Source organism: Phyllobates terribilis, unplaced genomic scaffold, assembly GCF_046119375.1.
Source record: "Phyllobates terribilis strain yellow unplaced genomic scaffold, ASM4611937v1 Scaffold_4__5_contigs__length_816908805, whole genome shotgun sequence".
In the NCBI taxonomy this organism is placed as follows: domain Eukaryota; kingdom Metazoa; phylum Chordata; class Amphibia; order Anura; family Dendrobatidae; genus Phyllobates; species Phyllobates terribilis.
Window position 1 is genome coordinate 350,018,925 of NW_027362764.1, and position 12,731 is coordinate 350,031,655.

Genomic DNA, 12,731 nt, shown 5'->3' on the forward strand with positions numbered 1-12,731 from the left:
ATTAATCTGTATGGAGCAATATATGGGTCAATTATTCTGTATGGTGTATTATATGGGGCCCATTATTCTCTATGGAGCATTTTATGAGGCCCGTTATTCTGTATGGAGCATTAAATGGGGCTCATTATTCTGTATGGAGCATTATATGGGGTCCATTATTCTGTATGGATCATTATATGGGGTCCATTATTCTGTATGGAGCAAGATATGGGGTCCATTATTCTGTATGGAGCATTATATGGGGTCTATTATACTGTATGGAGCAATATATGGGTCCATTATTCCGTATGGAGCATTATATGGGGACAATTATTCTGTATGGAGCAATATATGGGGTCCATTATTCTGCATAGAGCAATATAAAGGGTCTATTATTCTGTATGGAGCATTATATGGGGCCCATTATTCAGTATGAAGCAATATATGGGGTCCATTATTCTGTATGGAGCATTATGTGGCCCATTATTCTTTAGGGAGCAACATACAGGGCCCATTATTCTGTATGGAGCAATATATGGGTCCATTATACTGTATAGAGCAATTAAAAAGGGTCTATTATTCTGTATGGAACATTATATGGGGACCATTATTCTGTATGGAGCAATATATGGGGTCCATTATTCTGTATGGAGCAATACATGTTTCCATTAATCTGTATAGAGCAATATATGGGGTCTATTATTCTGTATGCAGCAATATATGGGGTCCATTATTCTGTATAGAGCATTATATGGGCTCCATTATTCTGTATGGAGCAGTATATGGGTCCATTATTCAGTATGGAGCAATATATGGGGTCCATTATTCTGTATGGAGCAATATATGGGGTCCATTATTCTATATGGAGCAATATATGGGTCCATTATTCCGTGGACAATTATTCTGTATGGAGCAATTTGTGGGGTCTATTATTCGGCATAGAGCAATATAAAGGGTCTAATATTCTGTATGGAGCATTATATGGGGCCCATTATTCTGTACGAAGCAATATATGGGGTCCATTACTCGGTAAGGAGAATTTGATGGGATCCATTATTCTGTATGAAGCGATATATGGGATCCATTGTGTATGGAGCATTATATGAGGGTCATTATTCTGTATGGAGCAATATATGAGATCCACTATTCTGCATGGAGCAATATATGGGGTCCATTATTCTGTATGGAACAATATATGGGACCCATTATTCTGTATGGAGCAATATATGGGTCCATTATTCTCTATGGAGCATTATATCGGGCCCATTATTCTGTATGGAGCAATATATGGGGCTCATTATTCTGTATGGAGTAGTGTTGAGCGAGCACTAAAATGCTCGGGTGCTCGAAGCTCGGGCCGAGCTCGCCATGGTACTCGGGTGCTCGACCCGAGCAACGAGCCCAAGGTTAGTCTATGGGAGACTCGAGCATTTTTGCGGTGGCACCCCCGGCAGTCTTTTAAAAGCCTAACAAGTGCCCAAAACGATAGTGACAGTGCTCAAATGACATGGGGAAAGCATGGGGATCGCCCCAGGAAGCATTTCTGACCCCCAGGTCACTGCTGTCAACAACGTGGTCAGAGGTATTAAGCCACTTTTACTGGCTCACAATAAAACGTTCAAAAACGAAAGTGAAACTTTTTTCCTGTGAAATATGTTAAGGAACATCCTTTCCAGGGAAAAGACTTGTGTATAAGTTAAAATAAATGACCAAAAACAAAAATACTCCTCCACACCTTCGGCTATGTTCACAAGTAGCATTTTTTATGCGTTTTTGCACTTTTGTATTGCTTTCAACTATGACAAATGCATTCATCGGGAAATGTCATTTTAACATTTTACAACCTTATCTGGCCATGTGCTGTGTGACACATGCATAAAGTGCTGAAAAGACATGGGAACAGCATGGGGAAGACCCCTGGAAGCATCTCTGACTCCCAGGTCACTGTCTAAAAGTGTGCCCATCATAAGTGATCCTTGCCGCATCAGAAGATGCAGACTTGCAACTATCCCCATGCAAGTTCTAGTCCCAGGGCAGTGTTCAATTGTACCTCCCCCATTCCTTGCAATACAAGCGCAAGTATGCAGCCTGCCACCCACCCACCCCCAGGCTGCAATACCATACTGCTTGCTTGCTTGAATTTGAAATTGGGCCTTTTAGGCATGTGGAGGCGGAATCTGGCCACCACGTCATGGCTGTGTTGGCGGCCTGGAATCCATACTCAGTCCCCAACCGCCCGGCGGCCGTGTGTTCATATTCGGTCCCCAGCCGCCCCGCGGCCGGGTGTCCACACACGGTCCCCAGCCGCCTGGGGGCAGCCGGGTGTCCATAAACGGTCCCCAGCCGCCCCTATTTCTCCTTGGAACATCCCCCCACACACTTTTCTTATCCCGGCCTGCTTTAGGCAGCATTGGACGAGCCCACCAGAGAACCAGACTCCTCCGGTGGGCCCTGACTTCTCCATCGGTGGAGTTGAGAGTGCCAAGGTGAGGAGCATGATGATGATGACAGAAGTTAGCATCTGCTATGTTTTCTTTTAATGCAAGTGTAACTGTGCAGCCTGCCACCCACCCACCCCCAGACTGCAATTCCATACTGCTAGCTTGCACTTGAAATGGGGCCTTTTAGTTTGGAGGAGGCCGAAGCTGGCCACTACCTCATGGCTGCTTCGGCAGCGAGGTATCCATACTCAGTCCCCAGCCGCCCCTATTTGTCCTGGTGTGCCTTATACATAAGATTAAGCGCGTATACCAAAAGATTACCTGTGCCCTCCCCAGTGCATTTAGTGGGAAGGAGAGCCTATTCCGCTGTAGTGTGTGCATGCCAAACCCCTGTTCATGGTACATGCGAAGATGCCTCCCACCTTGCACCTGTCGTTGCAGACTTGCAACTATCCCCATTCAAGTCCTTGTCCCAGGGCAGTGTTCAATTGTACCTCTCCCATTCCTTGCAATGCAAGAGCAAGTATGCAGCCTGCCACCCACCAACCCCCAGGCTGCAATACCATACTGCTTGCTTGCACTTTAAATTGGGCCTTTTAGGCATGTGGAGGCGGAATCTGGCCGCCACGCCATGGCTGTGTCGGCGGCCTGGTATCCATACTCAGTCCCCAGCCGCCTGGTGGCTGGGTGTCCCCGCTTGCTCCCCAGCCTCCAGGGGGTGGCCGGGTGTCCATACTCGGTCCCCAGCCACCCCTATTTTTCCCGGTAACCTTTCCCACACTTTTCTTAGCCTGGCCTGCTTTAGGGCAGCATTGGCCGAGCCCACCGGACTATCAGACTCCTCCGGTGGGCCCTGGCTTCTCCATCAGGGGAGTTGAGAGTGCCAAGGTGAGGAGCATGATGAGGATGATAGAAGTTAGCATCTGCTTTGTTTTGTTGTAATGCAAGCGCATGTATGTAGTAGCGGCTAGGCCTGAGGTGGTCAGCGTTTTGGCGCATATCCTACCTCCTCCGAGGATTGCTGGATGTTTTCCTGCTACTATCCAAGTTCTATGACTCTCGTTAAAACAAAGCTTCAGGTGATAAATGATGGATGAGGTAGTGGCAAAGGAGAAAGAGCAGGAGGAACAGGGACCATTCACATCAATATCAGGCCAGTCAACCATATATGTCTTGTAGGATATGTTTCTGTAACAAAAGGAGCGGTTCGGCTACACAGTTATAGGGCATACAGTGAGTGCAATGCCTACCAAAAATTTCGAGGCACTCCAATGCCCCTTGGAAATGACATGGAGGTCAGAGGGCGTTAACTAAACCTTTTTTTCCATTTATAGCAACTGGGTCTCCTGTGCACTGTTGGCCTAAGCAGTGAATGGAAGGCTTTCCAAAAATTATGAGGAACTGCAATGCCCCTTACAAGAGCCATGTCTGGCACCCCAGGGGTCTGGTCACCACAGTAATAGAGATATTACGTCGGAGAGCAAGTGGGAGGTTTCCTGGTCAGGATCCCTTAAACATGCAACATCCTCCTGCCCCAGTCCTTGGAGGGGAGAATTCTGCCCTTATAAACTGGATCTGGGGCGAGGTTGAGTGAGTCAGAGAACAGAGAACAATCAGAGTCAGAGTGAGAGGAAGGGAAAGTAACAACAAGGAGCTCTGTAGGAGCTAGGAGCTAAAGACCAAGGGCTGGAAGCTGAGCAGAGCTCGCCCTGGCAGAAGACAATAGGAACCGGACTCAGGAGTCCGAGGCTGTGAGGACTTATATATCCAGCAGCAGAAACGAGCCGGCAGGGGATTCCAGGTCCTCTAGCCATAGAAGCCCGGAGGCTCAGTCACAAGCAAGGGACCAGCACCGCCGTCGTGGAGCGGAGGCTTACAGAAGGCCTCAAGTCACCAGCCATACGGGTGAGCACTACACGGTACACTCAAGGACGTGGGCTACTTCTACCCGCTTACAGCAAGGTAGCCAGGAAGAGTGCAGACAGACGGGGAGGCCTACAACTCCACCTGGCCAGGGGAACTCCTGCTTGCTCACAGACTGACCAGGCCTCTTATGCTAGCCAGTACTCCCAGGAGGGTCTACCTTATAATCATCAGTAAAGACCCTGAACTGCACTGCAAAGACTCTGAGTCGTTCCTGCTGCGCTCGTGCACCATCACCCCCATCATCCACACTCACTGCCCTGAGGCTATACTCCTCCCGTGGGGAGTTATCCCATTCTCTGCTGCGCACACATCACCAGCCTCAGCGGTCTGCCTCGCAGCGGTGGTACTCCCTGACCGCAATCCACGGGTGGCGCAGTCGGACAATTAACCTCAAAACCTAAGAAAGACTGCCACTGGTTTGACCAGCCTGAGCCACGGGACCGGGTCCCCGCCACGGAGACTACAGACCCCAGAGACCCGGCACCGGGTATCCCACACACGTGTACACAAGGCCCAAGGGGCGCGTCACATGCTGTACAGCATATTACAAACATAAGTCCCATTATTGGGGAGTGGGTCTCCCATAGTATTTGCTTATGCCTTGCAAGCAAAAGCTGCCAAAAATTAGGACGGAGCAACTTGCAATGCCCCTTACAAGAGCCATGCAGTACAGCATATTACAAACATAAGTCCCATTATTGGGGAGTGGGTGTCCCATAGTATTTTCTTATGCCTTGCAAGCAAAAGCTGCCAAAAATTAGGACGGAGCAACTTGCAATGCCCCTTACAAGAGCCATGCAGTACAGCATATTACAAACATAAGTCCCATTATTGGGGAGTGGGTGTCCCATAGTATTTGCTTATGCCTTGCAAGCAAAAGCTGCCAAAAATAAGGACGGAGGAACTTGCAATGCTGGCACCCTGGTGGTATAGTGGTGGTGGAGGCTGAGGATAAGAAGAAGATAAAACAGCCGAAACGAGGAAGCGTATACCCATGTGTGGGTGTGAAGCGGTGCATGTGAATACACCTCCCGAAATAACACAGTGGATTTGACTTTATGTTACTCTGCTGTCATTTGGTGGTGATGAGAAGTCTGGCCCAATTCAGCCCTTGTTCATTTTGATAAGGGTCAGCTTGTCAGCATTGTCAGTTGACAGGCGAGTGCGCTTATCAGTTATAATTCCCCCAGCGGCACTAAAAACATGCTCCGATAACACGCTAGCGGCAGGGCAGGCCAGGACCTCCAAGGCGTACAGAGCGAGTTCATTCCAAGTGTCCAGCTTGGATACCCAATAATTAAAAGGCACGGAGGAATCACGGAGGACGCTGGTACGATCGGCAAGGTACTCCCTCACCATTTTTTGAAACTTTCCACTCCTTGTGAGAGTACCCTGCGCCTCAGGGCCTGTAAGCTGGGCGGGTGTCAGAAAACTGTCCCAGAACGTTGACAGTGTTCCCCTGCCTCTGCTGGATTGGAGTTGCATCTCTCTCGCCTGTACGCCTTGGTTGGGCAACGAACTGTGACCTCTGCCGCTAGCGTGTTCAGATGGGAATTTTTTTAAGAGTTCTGCAGCAAGGGCTTTCTGGTACTGCCCCATTTTTGTAGACCTCTCCACCTCAGGAATAAGAGAGTGAAAGTTCTCCTTGTAGCGGGGGTCTACAAGTGTCACCAACCAGTAATGCCTGTCACCCAACATTTTGACAACGCGAGGGTCACGGTTAAGGCAGCGTAACATAAAGTCAGCCATGCGTGCCAGACTGGTAACGGGCAAGATTTCCATGTCCTCACCAAGATGACGACTGACCATGCTCTCCTCCTCCTCCTCCTCTTCCTCCTCCCCCCTGTCCTCAGGCCACCCACGCTGAACCGACGGTATGACACTTGTACAGGTACTACCGTCTACAACGCATGATAGCAGCTCCTGTTCTTCCTCCTCCTCCTCCTCTCCCTCATTGTCCCCCAATGCACGTTGGGATGAGATGAGGCTGGGCTGTGTGTAATCGCCCGCTACGGCTTCTTGATCCATCTCATCATACTCTGGCTGCAATGCCTCCTCTTTAATTCTCTGCAGAGAGCGTTGCAAAAGACAGACAAGTGGGATGCTGACACTAATGATGGCGTCATCGCCACTCACCATCTTGGTGGCCTCCTCAAAGTTTGTCAGGATGGTACATATGTCAGACATCCAGGTCCACTCCTGAGGTCTTATGTGTGGAGTCTGACCTGAATATCGACGGCCTTGTTGCAGCTGGTACTCCACAACTGCTCTCTTCTGCTCACAAATCCTTTGCAACATGTGGAGGGTAGAGTTCCAACGTGTGGGGACATCACACACCAGTCGGTGTGCCGGAAGCTGCAAACGCTGCTGCAACACAGCAAGGGCGGCGGAAGCTGTAGCCGATTTGCAAAAATGAGCTGACAGGCGGCGTACTTTCACGAGCAGATCTGGCAACTCGGGGTACGATTTAAGAAACCGCTGAACCACGAGGTTAAGCACATGAGCCAGGCATGGTACGTGTGTGATCTCACCTCGCCTCAGAGCCGCCACCAGGTTACGGCCATTGTCACACATGACCATGCCGGGATGTAGGTTCAGTGGTCTCAGCCACAGATCTGCCTGCTCTTTCACAGCTGTCCACAACTCACAAGCAGTGTGAGGTTTATCACCTAAGCTTATGAGTTTCAGCACAGCCTGTTGCCGCTTGGCGGAGGCAGTACTGCAATGCTTCCAGCTTGTAACTGATGTGGTGATATCTGAGATGGAGGCTGAACATGAGGAGAAGGAGGAGGAGGAGGATGCGCAGGAGCTGTACACTGTGGGGGCAACTCTGACTGACATAGGGCCCGCAATCCTCGGTGTGGGGAGGATGTGTTCCGTCCCAAGGTCCGACTGGGTCCCGGCTTCCACTTTGTTTACCCAGTGTGCCGTCAGAGAGATGTACCGTCCCTGGCCACAAGCACTTGTCCACGTGTCCGTTGTCAGGTGGACTCTCCCAGTAACTGCGTTGTTGAGGGCACGGCAGATGCTTTGGGACACGTGCTTGTGTAGTGCGGGGATGGCACACCGGGCAAAATAGTGTCGGCTGGGGACCGAGTACCGAGGGACGGCCACCGCCATAAGATTGCGGAAGGATTCCGTCTCCACCAGCCTAAAAGGCAGCATTTCCAATGCAAGCAGTCGTGAAATGTGCGAATTTAGGACTGTGGCCTGTGGGGCGTTAGCTGCGAATTTCCGCTTTCATTCAAAGGTCTGGGATATGGACAATTGAACGCTGCGGTGGGACGTGGACGTGGACGTTGATGCTGTTTCTTGAGAAACTGCCATAACAAGTGAAGACTGAGAGGAGGGGGCATCTTTACATGCAGTATGGACAGGGGATTGCCTTGCACACACAACAGGGGGTTCTATTGCACGCACAACAGTGGAAGAAGCAGTGGTGACACCCGCTGACACTGGTCGTGGACCCTGGGTTTCGCCCCACAAAGTCGGGTGCTTTGCTGCCACGTGCCTGATCATGCTGGTGGTGGTCAGGCTGGTAGTTTTGTCACCCCTGCTGATGCTGGCATAGCAGGTGGAACATATGGCTTTTTTGGGGTTATCAGCAGAGTCTTTAAAAAAATTCCAGACTCTGGAAGACCTACCACTTGTACTGGCAACGTCCCTCGTGTTGGTGTTACGGAGAACGGTTGCCTGCCTTCTGTCTGCGGCCACCACACTGCTTCTTCCTGCCTGTTGGGGTACTCTGCCTTCCTCCCCCTGTGTGCTGCTGGCCTCACTCTGCATGTCCTCCTTCCACGTTGGGTCAGTTACTAGATCATCCACCACCTCCTCCTCTTCCACTTGCGCACCACGATCCTCCTCCTCACTTCCTGGCAATTGTGTCTCGTCATCGTCCACCTCTTGTGACAGATTGCCAACGTCGACTTCCTGTGGCCGTGGCTGTTCAAATATTTGGGCATCGCAACATGGGATCTCCTCTTCCACCACTTCAAGCGTATCAGGCGAGGGGCCCAAATACGGAAATGGACCAGTGAACAGCTCTTCAGAGTGTCCAAGTGTGGGATCACTTGCTGTCTGACACTCGGCATGGTGGGAGGAAGGAGCATCAGGGTGAGGAGGAGTATGCGGTCGAGACTCACAGCTACTAAGAGTTGACCGTGTGGAATACAGACCGGAGGTGGTGGTGCCCAGGTAACTGGAAGTATTGTCTGCTATCCAATTAATAACCTGTTCACACTGATCAGTTCTCAATACTGGTGTTGTTCTGTGCTTCCCTAGTAATTCGGTCAAGAAGTGGGAGCGAGAAGATGTGGCTGTTGGTTGTGGCACATTTTCACCTTGGCCACGGCCCCGTCCTCTGCACAAACCATCACCAGAACGTCCACTTCCACGTCCCTTGCCACGCGCCTTGCCCATTGTAAATGAAGTAAAATAGCTTACACTTGCACTATCAATGGAAAAAGGGTAATAAAGAGTAGATTAGAACCGTGGGATGGCAAAACCACAGTTATTGTTTACTGGGGTATAGAGATATTTGCGGCTGAACAGTGAGCGACACACTCAAACTGCTTTTTTTTAGATACCAAAGGCCCAAAACTGGATAGTACAGCGATTTGACCCGTGGAACTGCGAAACCACACTGGGATGTCAGGCCTACAAAAGACTATTTTCAACAGATATATTTTTGTGTCACAACAGTCAGGAGACACTACTGTTTTTCTTTACGGAAAAAACTACCAAAAGCTGAATAATAGAGATTTTTTACCGTGGGATGGCGAAACCACAGTTATTGTTTACTGGGGTATACCACACTTTTTAAATAGAGATATTTGCGGCTGAACAGTGAGCGACACACTCAAACTGTTTTTTTTTTTTTAGATACAAATGGCCCAAAATGGATAATACAGAGGTTTGAACCGTGGAAGTGCAAAACAACACTTCTGTTTCTCTAGCCTACACCAGACTATTTTCAACAGTTATATTTGTGTCTGAAAAATCAGAGACACGCCTTTTTTTTGTGGGGGGGAGGGGGACACACCAAAAGGTTAATAAGACAGGTATTTGTACAGTGTGAAGGAGGAAAAAAAAAGGAGGATTTTGATGGAAAAAAAAGGATTTTTCCTGGCCCCCGACACCTGGTGCTAAGTCCAGCAATTTCAGCAACAGGAGCACACAGGACTGTAATGCAGCGTTTGCTGGTATAACCACTGTGTCTCCTATACAGCCTGCCTGCCTGGTATCTGGGATGGATATTAGTCCTGAAAAGGACTGTTTGTTTGTTCTGGCAGCCTTTACAGACCCTACACTAACTATTTCGCAGTTTATATCTCTCCCTAAATCAGCAGCGCTGTCCCTACACTGTCTAATCCGGAGCGACTGTGTCCAAGATGGCAGCGCCCCGTTTTAAATACTCGAGGTGACGCTGTGCGGCCAGCCAATCACTGTAATGCCCACAACCAACATGGCTGCAGCATTACAGTGACTGGCTGGCAATCCCTGCATGTTAATTGGCTCTGTAAAGAGCGCCAAACATGCAGGGCGGAGACCCGAGCTCCCGCCCGAGGAACCCGGAAATACTCGGTGCTCGCCGAACATCCCGAGTAGCGTGATGCTCGGGCGAGTACCGAGCAGTGTCGAGCATGTTCGCTCAACACTAGTATGGAGCATTATGAGGCCCAATATTCTGTATGAAGCAACATATAGGGTCCATTATTCTGTATGGAGCAATAAATGGGGTCCATTATTCTGTTTGGAGGAATATCTGGGGCCCATTATTCTGTATGGAGCATTGCATGGAGTCCATTATACTGTATGGAGCAATATATGGGGTCCATTATTCTGTATGGAGCAATATATGGGACCCATTATTCTGTATGGAGCAATATATGGGTCCATTAGTCTGTATGGAGCAATATATGGGGTCCATTATTCTGTATGGAGCAATATATGGGGTCCATTATTCTGTATGGAGCAATATATGGGGTCCATTAGTCTGTATGGAGCAATATATGGGTCCATTATGCTGTAGAGAGCAATATATGGAGTCCATTATTCTGTATGGAGCTTTATATGGGGTCATTTATTCTGTATGGATCAATATATGGGGTCCATTATTCTGTATGGAGCAATACATGGGTCCATTACTCTGTATGGAGAAATATATGGGGTCCATTATTCTGTATGGAGCAACATATGGGGTCCATTATTCTGTATAGAGCATTATATGGGGTCCAATATTCTGTATGGAGCAATATATGGGTCCAAAAAACGAAGATTGGTCGCAACCACCGGCCGCGACCAATCAGCAGAGTGAGGTTTAAATTTGGCGCCAATACTGCTGACTGGCCACGGCCGACAACCGCGACCAATCAGCAGAGCGGTGTTTAAATTTTGCGCCAATACTGCTGATTGATCTCGGCCAGCGACCGCGATCAATCAGCAGAGCGTTGTTTAAATTTGGCGCCAATCTCGCTGATTGGACGCGTCCGGCATCCACGACCAATCAGCAGAGCGTTGGTTACATTTGGCGCCAAGGTCGCTGATTGGTTGCGGCTGGCGTCCGCGACCAATTAGCACAGCAGTATTTAAATGTGGCGGCAAGATCGGTGTTTGGTCGCGGCCGCTATTTAAATGTGGCGCCCAAATCGGTGATTGGTCGCAGGCAGCGGCCGCGACCAATCAGCAGAGCGGTGTTTAACTTTAGCGCCAAGATCACTGATTGGTCGCGCTCTCCGCACGCGCCAAATCAGCGAATCGTATTGGTGAGGAGCGGCGAGCGGAATTGTATTAGTGAGGACCGGGGAGCGCCGCTGCCTGTGCGGGTACTTCCGCTAGGAGAACCCGGGACATGAGCGGGCGCTCGGATCAGAAGTATCCCGACCCGCAGCGCCGCTCCCCGGTCCTCCCTTCACACCCTAGCCGCTGATGTCCCCACAGTATCTGCATGGTGTTACAAAGGTCCGGACATTTGTGTTAAAAATGGCTGATTGGTCTCAGGCGCTGCCCGCGACCAATCACCGATTTGGGCTCCAAATTTAAATATCGGCCGCGACCAATCACCGATCTTGGCTCCACATTTAAACACCGCTGTGTTGATTGGTCGCCGACGTAGGGCGCGACCAATCACCGATTTTGGCGCCACATTTAAATAGCGTCCGTGACCAATCAGCACAGCGGTGTTTAAATGTGGAGCCAAGATCGGTGATTGGTCGTGGCCGATATTTGAATGTGGCGCCCAAATCGGTGATTGGTCGCGGGTAGCGTCCATAGTGTTTAACTTTTGCGGCAAGATCTGTGATTGGTCGCGGGCCAAGACTGCGACCAATCACCGATTTGTGCGGAACTTTTAAATAGCGGCCGCGACCAATTGGATGTCAGCGCCGCTCCCCGGTCCTCCCTTCACACCCTAGCCACATGGATGTCAGCGGCGCTGCCTGTGCGGATACTTCCACTCCGAGAACCCGGGACATGAGCGGGCGCTCGCAGCAGAAGTATCCCGACCCGCAGCGCCGCTCCCCGGTCCTCTCTTCACACCCTAGCCGCTGATGTCCCCACAGTATCCGCATGGTGTTACAAAGGTCCGGACATTTGTGTTAAAAATAGGTGATTGGTCGCGGGCGCTGCCCGCGACTAATCACCGATTTGGGCTCCAAATTTAAATATCGGCCGCGACCAATCACCGATCTTGGCTCCACATTTAAACACCGCTGTTCTGATTGGTCGCAGACGTTATTTAAATTTGGCGCCCAAATCGGTGATTGGTCGCTGGCACCGCCAGCGATCAATCAGCGATTTTTAACACAAATGTCCGGACCTTTGTAACACCATGCAGATACTGTGGGGACATCAGCGGCTAGGGTGTGAAGGGAGGACCGGGGAGCGGCGTTGCGGGTCGGGATACTTCTGGACACACAGACACACAGACAGACAGACAGACGGGATAAGACGATTATATATATAGATGGAGCAATATATGTGGTCCATTATTCTGTATGGAGCAATGTATGGGTCCTTTATTCTGTATGGAGCAATATATGGGTCCATTATTCCGTATGGAGCATTATATGGGGACAATTATTCTGTATGGAGCAATATGTGGGGTCCATTATTCTGCATAGAGCAATATAAAGGGTCTATTATTCTGTATGGAGCATTATATGGGGCCCATTATTCTGTATGAAGCAATATATGGGATCCATTATTCTGTATGGAGAAATATATGGGTCCATTATTCTATATGTAGCATTATGTGGTCCATTATTCTTTAGGGAGCAACATACAGGGCCCATTATTCTTTATGGAGCAATATATGGGGTCCATTATTATGTATGGAGCATTATATGGGGTTATTTATTCTGTATGGAGCAATATATGGAGTCCATA